The sequence below is a fragment of the Camelus dromedarius genome, chromosome 4, assembly GCF_036321535.1.
Source record: "Camelus dromedarius isolate mCamDro1 chromosome 4, mCamDro1.pat, whole genome shotgun sequence".
Taxonomy (NCBI): Eukaryota; Metazoa; Chordata; class Mammalia; order Artiodactyla; family Camelidae; genus Camelus; species Camelus dromedarius.
In genome coordinates, this window is record NC_087439.1 from 93,319,197 (window position 1) to 93,337,649 (window position 18,453).

Consider the following 18,453-nt stretch of genomic DNA (forward strand, 5'->3'; position numbering starts at 1 on the left):
AACTTTAAAAAGACCCCCAAAGGGGCGGCCCACCTCAGAATCTAAGGCCGTAGACCCAGAGATTACCAGAGCTGGAAGCAGCCTCAGATCCACCAAGTCTATGCAAGGCAGCCACAGCCCAGAAGGGCTACAGGACCTGCCCCAGGCACACGGCTGTTGGTACAGAATCAGATCTGAAAGAAAAGCTGGCCGACCGGCGTGGAAGCCTCTCCTATTGCTCTTACTTAGAAGCGATGCCCCTTATGGCGAAACCACCTGGGACAGAAGGAGAGGTCCCGGGGGTGACCCAGCTCCCGTCTCCCTGTGTCCACAGTCCCTGTGGGAGGAGAAGTTGGGAACGCGGTTGGTCCTAGCACCCCTGCCTTCACTGTGCCCTCCGCTGGGGCACCTCGCAAATTCCTTCCGGTCCCCCAACGTTGTGCCCGGACTTCTCCGCCAGATGCGCACAGAACGCACAGTTGAAAACACTGCCTTCTTGAAAGTCTCTCTCCAAGTCTGAACAGCGCTCCCTCTGGCCTCCTTCTCCCCTCTCTTCCTCCACCTCCTGACCACCGCGAACTTCCCCTAGTCCTGCGGGAGCTCTCTCCCCGTCTTCTGCACAGTCTCCCCAGGCAATTTCCTCCACACCTCGCCTTTAATTAACATCTATAGCTGATGACAATTAAACATCGCTCTGGTCCAGAACTCTAACCTGAGCTCCAAATGCACAGAGCTAACCACGTGTCAGGTCACCGGAAGCCGCTGCCAGCTTGGTCCAAACCACACACCCTCGCTCTTCCCCAAACCTGTTCCTCATCTCGTTTCCTCCACTCACCAATGAGAAATGTGGGTGCAGCCCTGGTCTCCGCCTCCTCCTGGGTCACCATCCCCCACAACCAAGTCACGAGCATGGATTAACTAGTCTCCGGAGTATTTCTGGAATGTTACCGCATCCCCTCCATCCGCCTCTGCCACGACCTTAGCTGAAGGGCCTCACAGTTCTCCTCCTGACACAGTACTGTCAGAGCAGCATCTTAAAAGCCCAAATTTGACCCCTGCTTGAAATGATCCTATATTTCCATGAAATCTACAGAAAGAAGTCTAAACTCCCTGGCCTGGCGCATTCACGGCCCTCCTTACTCTGTCCTCTTTCTCCTATCCCGGGATTCCTCTGGGGAAGTGTTGCCCCAGTGCCCTCACATCCTAGAAACAGTGGAGGGCAGCGTGGTCTCCTCAGGCCCCTCCAGCATGATGCACCTGGACCTTTGCACATGCTGCCCTCCAAATCCAGAGCTTCCTCCCTCTCCTCTCTACTAGACAAACTCCTACTCCTTTTCCAAGAGGGTTCAGGGACCAAGTTTCCATGCGGGTGTTCACGAGTGTTTACCACGTGCTGACTGCGTGGGGCATTGCAGGAACTTAAGCCAGGACTGTCTGTGGAGCCACTGCCTCCGGGTAAGGAGGGCAGAGACAAAGGACACGCAATTTGCTGAGTGCTGAGTCGGGGGAGCCACAATCAGCGTGACCAGCGATTCCGGTTGGCAGGGGCTGTCCTCATCTGTGCAGTGAAAATCTCATGTCCCAGGAAATGGCTGACCACCTTAAGCCTCAAGAAGGAAGACCCAGCAGAAAAGTCAGTGTAAGTGGCCCAGCAGGCAGGAGGAGGGGAGGGCCTTCCGGGCAGAGGGAGCTGTGGCAGCGGAGGGGGGGGGGGGAGGGGCCCTGACCGGGGCACGTTCACGGAGCAGAAGCAGCGCGGTCCGGCTGGGCCGCGCCGAGCCTGTCTGGAAGAACGCCTCTGCCTTCGGCCGCCGCCCCTAGTGCCCAGAAGTGAGCCTCCTCCTCTCCCCCGCGGCCCCGCGAGCGCACGCCCACCGCGCGCACGGCGCGCAGGCGGCTCACAGCGCCGTTCAACCTGCGCCTTCACGGGCCGCCTTTGCAAGCGCCCTGGAAGCGGCTCCGGGCGGAGGCCCGTGCCCGCCCCGCGCGTCTGGGGCCGAGAGCGGGAGTGCGGCGAGCGTCCGAGGAGTTACTGCGCCCCTCTGTTCCCAGAGCGCCTGTCAGGCGCCCGCTGCACGAGGCCCACGTCAGAGCGCAGCTGTGTTCACACCCCAGGCAGGGAAGCGTTCCCCCCAGCGCCGCCAGCTGCCCAGGCCCCCCCAGGCGCCAGGGGAGCCGGGAAGCCGGGGACCCCTCCGGCCGGGAAGGTGCGCGCGGGGGGGGGGGGGGGGGGAGAGAATCACAGAGAGGAAAAGTCCAGGTCAGACCGCAGCGACACGGGGCTTCCTTCCCGCTCTGTGCTGCCACCAGACTCTAAGTCCCATGGGGACAGAGAGCAGCTTGGTCTAGTTCGCGGCTGCGTCCTCAACTTACTTCACCCGCAGGAGCCACCTCAACAGTCTCATTGCTCCAAGTGTGGTCCACGACCTGGGACCCCAGCCCAGACCTACTGCTCGGGACCTGCATTTTAACACGGCTTCTGTACCACGCATATTAACGTCTGAGAAGGCCTGTTTTAAAGGATAGCGTAGGTTTGGGCTATAAAAATCAGTTAGAACTGAGGCCTCCTTGCCCACCTGGAAGACCGTCTTTGTCTTCAAACCCCCTGGGCAGACATTCTCTTAGAGATCTTCCCAGACTTCTCCCCTGTTGCCGTCGCTCCATGTGCCCACCTGCCCTGTGCTCTCCGTTCTGTTGAGACATTTAACACACGGTAATGTAATTTGGTTTGCGTGCCTGTCTTGCCCACCAGGTGGGTCGGCCAGACTGAGGTCCTCGAGATAAGAGGAGTCTTGTTTATCTTTGCATCCCAGGTCTGTCTGCACATTGAACTGATGAGTGACGTGCCCGGTGTGGGCTGGCCTGTGGGATCCCCCTCCGAGTCTCTTACTGTACCATCCCAGACTTCACCGAGGCAAGTCTGTCCTCCCTCCCCCACCTCCTTTATTTCTTCATTCCTTCCCTCCCTCTCTCCTTCCCTTCATTTTTCCATCTCCTTTTCTTCCCTTCTTCCATCCTTCCTTCCTCCCTTCTTTCCTTCCTTCCTTTTTTCCTTACAATGGAAATGTAGAAACCCAAGAAATATTCCTTTAGGTGACCCAGCTACCAAAATTACCTTTGTACCACCATGATTAGGTAGAAAATATATTCAAAATGAGTAAGGAAATTCCTGAGGTGATTTCCCGCAGGATGCTGGGGCATTTTCAGGGGCCGCTGGATTTCATCGCCTCTCCGGGTAGCGAGGAGGCTGGCCATTTTAATCCATACAGTAGTTATGTTGTCTCATCCATGTGCACTTCTGAGGGTGTGAGAACAAAATCTAGGGGTTCAAATAGAATGTGCGGTGTGTGACATAAGGCTTGGTGTTTACACTCAGTCCGTAAGTAGATCGGTGCCATCTGCTTGGACTATGAGCTCCTTGAAGACACAAACTCTGCCTTAGACATCTGTATGTTCTTGGCACTCGATGTAGCCCCCGGCTCAGAAGACAATCACAAAGACGCTCACCTGCATTTAAGACAGATGGACATGCGGCTCCAGTTCAGGTCCAGCTCTCTGTGTGCCCTCGAGCAAAGCACACAACCTACACAAGGTCACTGCCTGTGACACCAAGGGATGCAGTTCGAACAGCTCCGTCATCACCTCCGAGGTCGCATACCATGCACAGCGCTGGACACAGTCAGAGTCATGACCATCTTCTTGGGATTGCTCGCTTCTGTCTAAGCGCTGGTGAAATTGCTGAAAATTCTCATGAATTAGTAGGATATTAGAATTTTGTTAACTGAAGTATTGAACGATCACTAAATGACTATTGTCCGTACTGCGTAGTGCTTTTTACAATCGTTCAGTAAATTCAAAAGGAAAGCCTGTAGGAGAAGTGAAATAGAAAAAACTCATTAAGTACATATCCAACAATACAGGGAGATGTATTTTAAACCTCTCAAAAGTGTCCTCCAAAAGGCCTTTTCTAATTAATCCAGTGATTCTGAACACCGCTTTATAGACCCAACGGTGCTCAGACCAGGTTGTGCTTCAAAATTAACTGGGCAGCTTTTATCTTTTTTTAAAATACAATCCATGTGAGGTGTCAATTAACATACAGAGAATTTTGTGTGTGTGTGTGTTATAAATCCTGAAAAATGTCCCTTCTTCTGGTTGCTTCAGCTCTGGGCCAGGGCACATGGTGGGCAAGCTGACCGTGGCCTGGATTTCAGCCTCCATCGGCTTCCTCCACCAGGTGCTCTTGTGCAGTGTGCAGACTTCACAACTGTGCATGCCATCCCTGTTCTTGACTTTCCCCACAGATTCTGATTCAGGGGGTTTAGATGAAGCTGAATAGATAATTCTATTTGAATAGATAATTCTAGCAAGTTCCCCAGGCGAGTCTACTGCACTAGCATATTTGAGAATCACTGCTTTATGATACATTTACTCGGCAATCATGTTTTCATACAGTGCATTTTTGCGCTTATTCACTGATGCTGCATTACAGCTCTCGAGTGGGTCCTACAGGTAAAAGAAGGTAAGTGTGGATTTTGGTTAAAGATGTGATTTAAAAATTCACTTCTGTGTTATGCAAAACTCCTCTTGAGTCATTGTTGCGGCTGAGAAGCAGCCACGTGGGTCTCATTGGAACCGGACTCTGACATGAGCTAAGCAGGCTCGATGAAGAAGGCTGGCATCAGCAATGCCCCCCAAGTCTGGGCACGTGTCCCCCCTGGGGAGGAGCCCCTCGACCCCAGTCAGCACAACTTCTGTGACACCCTGCTTTGCACCTGTCTCTCTGTGCCAGTGGTCACCTGGCGATAGATCAAATGCAGTCTCGTGAGCAGAAATCATCCCTGAAGACAGGAATACAGGATGTGCTTCTCTGCCTTTATGGATGTTGCCCTTAAAAGAAGATTCCAGGAAAAAGTGTGGAATGCCAGCCGCCAGGCCCTTGCCGCTCAGCGCCGCCCGCCGTGAGGCGCTGTGCAGACGCTGACCCGGCAGGAGTCCGGTGGTGGTGAGCGGCGGTGCGGTCCCAGGGGGCCTCCGTCAATAGCCAGGAATTAAAATGTCAGAGGTGAGAACTGAGTGAGTTCTGTTGCCCAAATGTTGCCAGAGACTCTGCACTTATAAAGAGAAGACGGATGCTGTGCGTCTATCCTTCAAGGAAGCGGGTGACTCATTGGTACTTCCCGGATGTCTCCCCAACAGGTGACCGAAGGTGCAGTCACACCTCATGGCTGTCCTGTCCTCATCCCCCCTGAAGACGACAGTGACCCCATTATCTATATTAAATTTCACCTAGAAGGAAGTCTAGAAGTTGTCGTGGTAAATGGTTCCAATTTTTTTTCTACCCTCAGAATCTCGTATCACTTTCCCACAAAAGATGCTTTGAACACTCTTTTGAAACGAATTTTTACTTTACTTGGTAAATAGGTTTTTTTAATGTCAGTTGAAATCTCATTCCCTTTAAACCATGAAGCAATAGTCATTGGAATCAACAAAGTTAAAGATGCTAGATGCACGTGGACCACGTACACAGCTGGACAAGGACTAAAGCCCACGGTTCTGCCCTGAGGCCGGGGGAGCAGCTGGCCGATGTCAGGTGTGTGCTGCTGAGTTAGGAATGAGCCCGCAGAGGATGGGCTGGGAGAGGGACACACCCCTGCCCCCTGCCACACGGCACGATAGATCCTTGGCTTTACCAATCAGATTGCACACCCAGCATTAAATCTGAAGTGTATTTTAAAAAAGCATGAACTTTCCTCAGTAAGTTAAATATAGAATTACCAGTACTTCCACTTCTAGGTGTAGACCCAAGAGAAATAACACATGTCCACACAAAAACTTGTACATGAATGTTCATAGCAGCACTATTCACAATATCCAAATGGTACAAACAACATCAGTGTCCATCAGTTGATGAACACACAGACAAAAATGTGGCCCATCTGTACAGTGGAATATTATTCAGCCATGAAAAGGGATGAAGTACTGACACATGCCACACAGGGATGAAACTTGGGAGCATTATGCTCAGTGAAAGAAAGACGTCAGTCACAAAAACCATGTACTATGTGATGCCACTAATGAAATGTCCAGAATAGGCAAATACATAGAAACAGAAAGTAGACTGGTGGTTGCCAGGAGCTTGGGGGAGGAGGGATGAGAGTGATGGCTTAATGAACACAGGGTTTATTTGGGGGTGATGAAATGATATGGAGCTGGGTAACGGTGATGGTTGGGAAACATTATAAATGTATTAAATGCTAATTAATGGTACACTTTAAATGCTTAACATGGTGAATTTTATGTCAAGTGAGTTTTATTACAAAAAAGAAAAAGCAGTGATGCACAGGAACAAGGACAGTTGAGGCTTCTCCACGGCAGCCGTGGTGATGCTCCACAGAGGTGGACGTGGCGTCCGGTGGACCCTGGGCTGAAGGCTAGTCCTCTGCTGACTTTCGCAGCAGCCTTGATTCTTGCCCATTCTCCAAGTCTGGTTCTCTTCGACTTCCTTCTGATTCTTTGAGTCTTGATTGCTTCCTAGTAAATTCCTTTTCCGGGTAATATATTTGGAGATTATTTTTGTTATTTGCAACCAAGAACCCTGAATAACACCCCTGGGCATGGCACCATGCTTTTTATTTTTTTTAAATAGTTGTAGAGACTCTAATTAGTCTGGAATCCATCTGTCAGTCTATCTGTCTGTAAATCTGCCCATTTAGCCCCCTTACCTTCCTTCTTCCCTCCCTCCTTCTTTTCATCTGTCCATCCACCCATCTACCCATCCATCTGTCCATTCATTCATCCACCCATCCACCATTCATCTATCCTTTCCTTCATCCTTCCATCTATCCATCCACTCATCCATCTCATTTCTCCTCTCTGAAGGACTGACAACGATCCTAACCAACTTGGTTATCATGTGACCCCACACCTTCCTGCAAACCCTTGGTCATAACATCTCATTATCACAATTACTCGTTTGGTCATCCATCTCTCCGGATAGGCTAGAGACCAAGTCTGTCTTAGTTTTTGCTTAAGCCTAGCACCTCGCAGAGTGTCCAGCACAAACTGATGCTCACTCAGTACTTGCTGAGTGAACCAATGATGGGGTGACTGCATGGAGACTGGCCGTCCCCTGAGAGCTCCATGGTGCCCCACCGTGCACAGGGGTTGACACACATTGCCACAAAATTCTCTCTAGTTCCCTGCACTGAGTCAAAAAAAAATGAAAATTTGTAGATCCTGACAGGCATATGCAGAACAGATAAACAAGATTATACTGTGTAGCACAGGGAAATACATACAAGATCTTGTGGTAGCTCACAGCAAAAAAAAAATGTGACAATGAATATATGTATGTTCATGTATAACTGAAAATTTGTGCTCTACACTGGAATTTGACACAACATTGTAAAATGATTATACCTCAATCAAAAATGTAAAAAACATGATAAAATAAATAAAATAAAATACAGGTTATATATAAAAAAGAAAAAAGAAAAAAAGAAAGAAAGAAAAGAAAACTACAACCCTGCATTGTTATTTAGAACCAAAAAGCATTTTCCTTTCATTTTCTCCAAGTATCATGGGACCAGTAGCCACAGCATCACCAGGGAAATTGTTAGGATGCGAGTTTCCAGGGCCCACCCTCGACCTACTGAGTCAGGAAAGCTGGCGAAGGACCCGGCATCCTGTGTTTTAAGAAGCCCTCGAGTCTGAGAACCACTGCTTTAAGGCAATGATTCCTCATTCTGCAGGTTTATTGGGATCACACAGGAATTCTAAAAAGGAAAGACCCCTGGAGATTCTGGTGTGAGCCAGGACCAAGACTCTCTGCTTTATGGTGATGAACTTTGGCCCATAGTTTGCACCTTGGTAGAGAAATTGCCAATACACAGCTGGATCACATTGTCAAAATGAGAATCACTGAATCAGGAGAGGACCTGAAAATTAACCTCCCACCCAATTTTCAGATGAGAAAACTGAGGCCCAGATATGTTAATTTAACAGTCTAAAGTCAGATTGCTTGTGTGTGACCCCAGGACTCTGGCCTCCCGGGCCAATACTGTCTTGTTGCAAGTTGATTCATTTCACCCCAAGCTGCTCTGAATCTCCCCCTTTGCCCTGTCTCTTGAGGACAGAAGATGCTTTCTGATTGGCTGTCACTAGGACCCCTGTGTTGGGTGGACCCCATTCCAGGGCATCCTCTGGCTACCTGAGCTGACCTTTCTGCATCCCTGAATCCCACATTTGGAACTCCTGGCTCCTTCTCATCTCACCTGCACATCCTGCTCAGGTCAACTTCCGTCCGGAGCTCTCAGCAGACCCTGTCCAATCCAGCTCATCCCGTTTGTCCTTCTTTGTTGTCATGTCAACTTTGTCACCACTTCCTAACATCTCTCAGCTTGCCCTTTCTGCTGCCAAACTACCTCCTGGGACCAACTTTCTGTTTGTGTCTTTTCCTCCAGAGTCAAAACAAACACACCGGTGTCAGGCAGGCTGGGGTGCCCAGAAGTGGTGCACCTGTGACATGATCCATAACACCTGAACCTGTAGAGATGACCTGGGCATTCCATGACTCCTCCCACAGCCCAACCCATCCCAGCACAGCTGAGCCGCTGCCTCCTCCCGGCACCTCGTTCACAGGTTTATGTCATAGAAATTCTCCATGCCTGTCTTCTGTAAATGTACTTTCTTCACCAAACATCCCCTGCTCCCCCACGGCTGCCCCATCCTCTCTCTCAGAGATGCTGTGCCTCTGTCCAGTCCCCTGCACGGCCACCATCTCCCATCTCTTCCATCAATAGCTTCTGACTGTCCTTTCCCCTCCTCTGGGACAGCACAGGAAGGGTCCTCTGGAGAAGCCTGCCAGATTCTATGTGCGGCGGGGCACCCTTACTCAGATTTCCTCTATGTCTAGTCCAGTAACACTTATCTTACAGTAAACGAGCTTTTTCACCTCAGAACAACCATGATAATAACAAATCGTGACAGTTAATTGTTGTTCTCAAGTAATTCTTACCAAAAGCTGTGAGTGTCTTTCTCACAAAGATAAATTTTACATTATTGCAACATAAGGAACATGGAGCAGCTACTGAGTTTCAGGGGAAAATCTTATGCCTCCAAATGGTGCCAGCTTGCTGTTTAATGTTGCTATTAAAGAGGAGAGAAACACCTGTCTTCAAGCCCTAAAACTAAACAGGGAGGTATGATTGGACGTCATTATTGTCAATCTCTTCAGTCCCAGGACAGGTTATAAAAAGTCTCAGAACAACTCGTGTAGCCTCCAGATCTCAGTTTCTAATACCATTCTCCAACACCAGGATCCGGGCTCCTTGGAAAAGAGAATCTAAGACCAGGCAGGAAATATGCAAGATAAGCCTGAGTATTTTGTGGTGCCAGAGAGTAAAGACGTACTAAAAAACAAAACAAAACAAAACAAAACAAAGACAAAAAAACCCATCACCACCAGCACCACCAAAAAACCAAACACTTATATCCAAGGGGCACAGGAACCAATTGAAAGGGCTTCCTGTAGCCAAAGCCGGAACAACTCAACAAGAAAATAAATAAAGCAGTTTTGAATTACAACCCGAAATATACAATAAATACCTGAGAATCCATACTGATACAAATGATTGAATTAACACATAAATGGGGCAGAAGATACAAGTCTGTCTATAAGAATTCCTAAAATTATGTTGATAATTCGCCCGTAGTAAGGAAGTGCAACTCCCAGCAGCTTGACTGTGGGTGACACATGACGACATCCTTCAAACGGTACAGTGTGAAAGAGGCAGCAGCTGCTGGTCGGGCTGCCAGCAGACGGGGCACCTGGGGAACCTGCCTTAAATATTTAGCGCTTATAGGTAGCAGAGGCAGGGTTCGTCTTTTTTTTTTTCTTTTAATCAGATCAGCCCTGTGGAATGGTTTTGTCCGTTATGGCTGGAAGCTTGGTCTCCTCACAAGTCTGTAATCTATCTAACATCTCTTAAATGAGTCCCTCCTATTTAACTGGCTAAAGCCATCTTCTGTTGCATTTCACTAAGAGCATCGATACATTCAGCAAAACTAAACGTGGGCACAGAAGGTGGAGTCCCGTACCTGAAGGAACAAAGAGCCCAGAAATGAATATAAAGTACAGTGGCAATTGTATCCTGTTCTTGGCTATAGAAATAATTTGTGTGTCTGTGTTTTAAAAGGGGATGAAATAGAAAGTTTTAAGGACAATAATGAGTGTGGGGTTTTTTAATGGGTAAAAGTATGATAAAATTCTTTCCGTACTTTGAATAGGATGTAGTGTATTACTATAGAACTTGCTAGAAAAAACCTTACAGTTAGGTTAAAACTTTATTGGCAATCACTAGATTAATGAAAATACAACCTATGGCTCACCAACAGAGAAAAAAAAGGAGAAAAATGAATATAGAAAATGTCATTAATCCAATAAAAGGAAGGAAAAGACAAAAAAAAAAAGAAAACAGAAAAGATAAGTAGGAAAGATGATAAATAGAAAATAAACATAGGATGGGAGAAATTAATCCAGATACATCATAATATCAGTAAGTATAAATGGATTATACTTGCCATTTAAAAGATAGAGATTATGAGGTAAAATATTTTAAAATATGGCTAATGCCACTTAAAAGAAACACAAGGAAACAAAACTGCATGAAGGTTTAAATAAAAAGATAGGGAGAGGATTACCTTACAAATGTTGAGCAAAAAAGTTAATATTAATATTAGATGAGAGAATTTAAGATAAATAGCATTAGTAGGGATAAAGAAGGACCTATGTATTTCTAAGCATATTATTCTATATCACTAAAAGGAACAACCCAAGCAGAAGAATCACATATTTGTATGCCTTAACCATACTGCCCCCAAATACACTGAATTTTATATGAGAGAGATATCAACATTTGTGTATTAGAAACTGGCTTTTCAAATATATAGTACAAAAATTAGAACCAGTCAAATTAAAATGAGAAGAATTTATATAAAATCTCCCATCACTCCAAAATATAGAATTCTTTTCAAGAACATAACTAAAATTATATAGACTTGATCATGCATTAAATCACAAAGAAATTTTCAATAAATTTCAGAGAACCAATAAAATGCAAACCATAGTTGCTAAGCATAAGGCAATTAAACTGGAAATTAACAATAAAAAATATGTTTTAGGCAATTTTTTTCCTCTCCAGATATGGAGACATTTACATTTATTAATAACTCATAGGTTATGAAGAAATTCACAATGAAAATTACAGAGTATCTAAAACTGAACAGCATGAAAATACTATATATTTCAAAACTGAAAGGATATAGCTGTTGATACTTGGGGTTTAAATTATAACCTTAATGCTTTTATTAAAAATAGCATTCTTAAACAAATGAGTTTTGTTTCAAGATAGAAGAAAAGGCACTCAAGCCTAAAGAAACAAAAAGGAAATAAAAGCATAAAAGCAAATATTAATAAAGTGAAAAATAAAGAGAATCAACAGAATCAAAAGCCAATTCATTAAAAAATCAATAAAATAATAATGATCATAAAAAAGGAAAAAAGAGAGACAAAAACAATACAAGGAATAGAAACGGGACTAGGATGGTGGTGTGGTGGAGTTACTCAAAAGCTAAGAGACTGCGACATGCAACTTTACGCCAACAGATTTGAAAACAGTAAAAATGGAAACATTTCTAAAAATATATAATGAAAGTGTAGGACTCGGGACACATTCCATAGTGTCATATTGCAAAGTAAAATCCACAAAAAACAAAACACCGAAAGGAAGGCACGTGGTCCCTGACCTCTGGGAGCAGCCGACGGCGGGGCGGGGGCCGGCGGCTGACGCTACCGAGCGCGCGGAAGCTTTCTGTCCGGCGAGGGCCCTGCTCCGGCCAGTCGAGCTCCGAGTGGAGCAGGAGCGAGAGCCGTCAGGCGTGCGTGTGTGTGTGTGTGTGTGTGTGTGTGTGTGTGTGTGTGTGTGTGTGTGTGTGTGTGTGTGAACAGAGGCGGCCTGGGGGAGGGCAGGATCCTGGGGGAGGCAGGACAGCTGGACCAGAGCGTTGGGGAAGGCACCCGGTCACTTGGGGAGCGTGCCTGGCTCCCGCCGCTCGCCCCCAGCACCAGGGAGTGAGGCTTCAAGCCCTCGGGAGACCAGCTTCCAGCAAAACCCTTCCCCGTGAAGGGAGTGTTATTTCACTGACTTTTTAATGAATTGGCCTTTGATCTTATTGAGTCTCTTGATTGTTTCTTTATTTTTCATTTCACTGATACTTTTGTGTTTTTATTTCTTTTTTGTTTCTTTAGGGGTTTTTTTTATTTCTTTTTTGTTTCTTTAGGTTTGTCTGTTGTTCTGCATCTTGGGCTTCTGAGGCAACCCTGTTTGTTTCTCTTCTGTTTCTAGCACCAATTCAGAAAGAAATGGGAATTCTTATTAAAATAAAACACATTAAAAACAAGAAATTGTTTGATGATCGGATTCCTGTTTGAAAAGCAGCAGGATTGGGTGGTTTAATGGTACATTTTTCCATACTTTCCCAAAAAATACCTATTTTCAATAACTGTTTAAGAGACTGAAAAAAGAAAGAAATTCTCCAAATTCACTTGAAACATTTAGCACATACCCTTTTCACCAGCTGGACCAGGGGAGGAGAAGAAAAGGAAAAGATGGCCCCGCCTTATTTATGAAGGTACATGTGCTCATCGTAAACAACCCTGTATTGAAAAAAAAAAACAAACATGATGCAGGTTTGTTCCAGGAATGCTTATTTCAAAAGCAGAAAATATATTATTGTAGGATGCCACATTGAAAGAATAATAAGAAAGCAAAGAAAAATCTCAATAGACGCAGCTAGGACAGGCACAGAATTCAACACCAGTTTACGATGTGAAAACTCTCATGGAATTGGGAACAAGAAGGAACTTTACAGGCCTCTAGCGTGCACTAACCCTAATGGAGCTGAACTGGAATGAATCCTAACTAACCCTTAGGATTGTCTCTAGAAGTATTAGCACTGAAATCAAGAACAAAGGAAGGATATAACCTTTATTATCACAACCACTCAAAAATGTATTCTGGTTTGTAGCTAAAGAAACAAGAAAAAGAAAAGAAATAGTAAGCATAGGGATTGGAAAGGAAGGAACTTCATCCTTATTTGCATATATGAGAGTCGTTTATAAAAAAAAACTCTTAAGAGAAGGCGCCAACAAGCCGTGGAAGTGAATAGGAGAGTCTGACAGGCTTGCAGGACAATCAGCGTTTGAAAGGCAGTAGCATTCCTGTTCCAGTCGCAGAGTTAGGATGTGTGCTAGGAAACCTCCAGAGCTCTGCTTCTGGCCCCGGGAAGACGTGGTCCGCATGACCCTCCTGCCGGAGGCAGCTCACGACCCGGACGAGGTAAGGAGCACGGTGGTCAGTAGGAACGCGGCCCTAAAGAAGGGCCGCCACTGGGTGAGCGTCAGCCCTCAGGCTTCCTCCTCGGCGTGTGGGCCACGGAGCGGGGGCGGGAGCAGAATCGGACACCGGCTGAGCGGAGGGGACGTGAGACTGGGGCTCACAGAATACCCGGGAGCGGGGAGCCACCTAGTCACGAGGTATGGAAATCTGCCTCGGGGTCCCCTTGGGTCTTTGGCTGAAAAATCAAACTATATGTTTATCGGTTGAAACTCCATAAGGCTTGATGAGAACAATTTCTGAAAAACAGAACAATTTCCAAACAGTGATTTAAATAAAAAATGACTCCCAGAGCTTACATGGGGCCTGGGGCCATTCAAGTTTTCTTGAGCCAGAGTCAAGAGACTTCGCTGAACTCATGGGGCATTCAGCAGAGACAGAAAGACAGAAATAAGACAGAAAAGCTGCCAGAGTCCTGTGTTCCCAGGAAGGCTCAAGGGAAATATGAGTCATCAATCCAGTAAGAAATGTGCTGGCAGGAGGGGTACCAGGGACACGTAGAAGCACAGAAGTAATTGTCCTCCGTTGGCCAATGTGGATTGCAGGAGATGCCACCAGCCCTGGGCCTGCTGACAGCAGTGGGAGTGACAGGAACCCAAAACAACCAAGCAGGAGGCAGCACCCCATCACCAGAAGCCGGGTGGATTAAATTATCATGACTGGCAAGCTTGAAAGGGTAGCCAGAGGGGTGTGACTGGCAGAAAACTATGGAGATATTTATTTGAACATGGCTTCCCAAGGGGAAAATAACTGGGCAGCCAGCAAGGGTGACAGCAATTTGTGCGAACAGAAGACTCGAGAATGACAATCAGGAGGCTGGAGGAAGTCACTGTCATGAAGTCACGTTCTTTACCCAGGACAGTTCCCGGTTTTGGGAACCAGAACTCAGGGACTGAGGGGGAAGTTGGAATTTTCACAACAGTCCTGTGAGATGAGTACTTTGGTTGCCCCCTTTTTACTGATGAGGAAACTGAGGCACGTTGAAATTAATTTGCCTGAGAATCCCACAGCTAGGAAGTGGCGTAGCCAGCACATGCTGTGAGCACGAGCGTGTGATGCTCACACAAGTGCAGGATTGGTGAGTCAAGGGCATAAATATTTAAAATTTTAAAATCTGCTCTACGTTGCATTTTTTTAAGAGGTTGTAGTATTTCACATGCCCACCAGCAGAAGGGAAAGAGCATCCTTCCCTTTACCCTCTCTAGTCCCGGCGTTTATCATCGACGAGTGAAAAACTAGACGTTCAGACTTGGTTTCAGCTTTCCAGTCTTCTTTATTGGCTGGATTTCTTCTGTGTGTTGCCTGGTCATAGTCGTTGACGGTGTTTATATTTGAATGTAATTTCTTTTGTCCCTCACTTTATAAAAGATTTTTGTAGGTTAGTAAGACGAATCCTATGCCCATCCTACCACATAAATTGTTTTCTTAGCCTGTAGTATGCTGCTTACTTTCTTAATGATTATTTTTGCCAGCTATAAAGCATTCATTTCCTCTGCAGCCCACGTTAATGTGGCTTCCAATTTTTGTCATTCCACTCAAACTGCTGCTGTCAATGTTCCCAACGGCCTGCGCGTCCTAAAATTTAATATGGAATTTTCTGTCCTTGTCCTGTTCAGCCCGGTTATAAATCCTTTATTTAACCTCTCAGAGCCTCGGTTTCCTTTTTGTATGTAAATATGAGAAAGCACCACCGCCTCTGCAAGCTGGCTGCAAAGATGAGGAAGCGTTCGTGCGCAGGGCCTAGCGCGGTGCCTGCTGCCCCGGCGCTCAAAAGCCTGCCCGTCCACTTGTCCTCCGTGTGCTCTGGGCCCAGCACCCCGGGGGGAAAGGCTGCTGTTCATCGGGAGAAGGAGGAGGAGGAGGAGAAGGAAGAGGAAGAGAAGGATGAAGAGAAGGAGGACGAAGAGGGAAAAAAAGAAGAAGCAACAGTCAGCACCAATGGTGGTGGCTCGGTGTGTCGCCGGCGTTGTGCGAATCGCATCTCAGGGCAACAGCCCAACCTGGGGGTTCCAAATATGAATAGCATCGGTAACAATAACAAAAGCCATGAAGGTTTACGGAGAGTTGCCTGCGCTTAGACGCCTCGCTGAGTGCTTCAGCAGGAAGGATGTGACACAGACAAGGCACCTGGCGTGTGCTGTGCAGGGACCTGTGATCACTCGCATCACCACTGCCTCTCTTCTTTCACAGGCAGCATCCTATGGAACAACCCCTCTGCTTCCAGGCAGATGAATGGGCAGCACGGACCGACCTGTGCATCCTGTCCCCATCAAGGGGCCTGAAAAAGCCTTCTTTACTCCAGAATGAGCTGTCAGGGGCCAGACGGAGACTCATGGGAAGTCCTGCCCCACAGGAGAAGGCTTTCCGGGGGCAGAGCACTCTCCACGAAGCCGGCTGTGTTTGGACCCTCACTGGGTTGGCCTAACGTTTAAAAGTTGAGGCAGTTCACCTAGAAATAGGGATTTTTCAGCCTCTGTGGACAAGTCGGCTGAGCAGCTCTCAGTGTTTCTCCACCAGAGGCTCCACTCCTGACACCAGCCTGGCCCCAAAGGCCTCTGGGGTCCCAACCGCTGAACCCAGAGCCCTCAGGAGAGAAGCTGCTCCGTGACGCAAACATACACACTCTACTAACCAGAGAGAACTTCTAGAAAACACCTGCTCAGTGTTTTCTGTTTGGCTGAAGAAGACACGGCTGTGGTTTAAGTCTCCGTACAAAGAGGTTAAGAAAGAACCGTCCTGGAAACAAGCTTGGAGCTGTGAAGAACGGAGGCAGATATTAAATTCACCCGAGAGGAAAAAAATCAAGCTCCTTATGGGAGGAAATCAAATCAGCAAAGCTGAAGATGAACTTGAGCAACCTCAGAAGCGCACAGAGGAAATGAACACAGAGATTAAACAGAGGAGAAAAATAAGATAACAGGGGCGGAGCACTAACCGCGAAGATCCCGCCCATGCACGGAAGGCACTCGCGACCAGAAGGCCCTGGAGATGAGTGTGATGCAGTCAGAAGCGGCACTAGAGGGAACTTTGCCCCTGACCTGGGACTGGACTCGCCAGCGACCTCAGAAGGGAGGGTTTGTAGTTTCTGGGCAACACTAGTGAAAAGAGATGGACACCAAGACAAGGCTGGCAATTTTTTTTTTTTTAATAATTTCGAAAACAGCAAAAGAATCCCTTTGAGCGTACCGTCCGAGAAATGAATAACAGGGAAGTTGGCCTAAAACCTCTCCCCTGCTATATTAAATTAAATCTCTGTTGCCAAGAGGCAAAAGAGAAGCATCAGCTGAAGCAAAAGTGCCCAGCGCGGGAGTGGCAGACCACGGGCAGCGCAGCAGACAGCTCATTTGTCAGCTTCTCCAGGGTTCGAGGGGGAGGCAGGGAGGGGTCAGATTTCATCAACAAGCCACTGAATTCGGCAACTTACACAGGAAACAGTTCTTGATGTCTTGGACCCAGAGGCCGTTCCAAGAGCAAGAATCTGAAGGCTTTGCAATAGAGAAGAACAAATCTGCCTCCACATTAGATCCGCTCCCTTGGCTCTACCCCTGTGCGCTGCTTCCTGGGCTGAGTCCTGCTCGGTCTGCGCCTTTTGTAGAACAGTGTTGCCTAGAGCCTCAGATCTACAGGAGAGCCTGTTCTCAAGGCTCTGACCTGTAAGGGTAGAACACTTTTCCATTCACAGGGAGAAAAAAAATCACAGCACAGAGGACAACACTTGTCTTGTTGGAGGTTTACACGTGACCTGACCTATGTGGGCAGCTGCAAGAACAAACGATTCCAACATCAAGGTGTTCGCAACCAACCACACCCCCTTCCACCTTTTAGTATAAAAGGAGCCTGAATCCTGACTTGGGGAAGACGGTTCTCCAGGACATTAGTCTGCCATCCTCTTGGTCTGCTGGCTTTTTGAATAAAGTCGTTACTCCTTGCCCCGACACCTCGTCTCCTGGTTAATTGGACTGTTGTGTCTGAGCAGAATGAGTTTGGACTCGGTAACACCTTGAGAGGCCAAACCAAGAAGCTTCCCCACTGGATGCTCTGGCTTCCACTTTTGACCGCTGTGAGGATCTAGTGTCATGTCTCCACCAGCTCAGCACAGTCCTTGGGACTGGAATCATACATCACAAAACCTGTGTCACTGGGGGCAGAGATCTAGTTCCTGCTGACATCAGGGGGGTGAGCGGGCTGATGTGTCATGATGGATCAGACAGTGGGTGGGGAGTTTTCGCTTAGGCACCAGCTGGGGCAGCGGACTGGATGGAGAGCTACGTCGGCACAATATATGCCCCGTGGACTCAATGTGCTCTGTTTGCAAGAGCATCTTTCCAGGCTCTAAAAGCACTAAGGCTGAACCCCAACTCTTTCCTGGGACCCCAGTATTCATGGACCTTTGCTCCAGAGAAGACAAAAGATCAAAGGGGTCTGTAGGACATCCACTGGATATCCTGCCCCTGAACCCATCACGTGGACATCCTCACCGTCCTGACCTCCCAGACTCCCAGGAATGAGCCGTCACTTGGGATGTGGCTGGAGGAGGCTGAGGCCCCCTGGACTTGTCCGTGAGACAAAATCTCAGCCATCAGCCCCTGAAGGTGGGGCCAACACCAACACCTCCCCCAGTGGAGAGTGCAGCTGGAGCCCGTCCTGTCAGACCGTGCCCGTTTGTAACTTCAGCATCTTGAGGATTCCACTTAATCATAGCGTTGCCAGTCTGTCTGTCTTTCTGTTTACACACGACTCCTTTTCAACTGCTATCCTGTGCAGATATTTTTTCTAACTTGAAATGTTTAACTTCAAAGGATTATTTTGGCACGAGAAAAAGCAATTTAGCATTTGATAGAATTAAGCAATGGCCCACTGATTTACCCACCACTATAAATTATACCTCCTCTTCTCATTTGCCATCTTAGTTCCTAATGAGTTTATCCTCAAACAGGTATTTGTTGATGCCTTGAGAGGGACAATTCCAAAGCACCCAGAGGCCCACCCCAGCAAGAGCCAAACTGAGCTGAGTTAC

At 47.3% G+C, this 18,453-nt stretch overlaps 1 long non-coding RNA gene across 1 annotated transcript; it reads left to right on the top strand.

Moving 5' to 3' along the window:
• The first annotated feature begins 3,127 nt into the window (after positions 1–3,127).
• Positions 3,128–5,286, top strand: LOC135321236 (uncharacterized). The gene is made up of 2 exons (XR_010380795.1): positions 3,128–5,044; positions 5,179–5,286. It is a non-coding gene; the product is annotated as an uncharacterized LOC135321236 (long non-coding RNA).
• Positions 5,287–18,453: the final 13,167 nt, after the last annotated feature.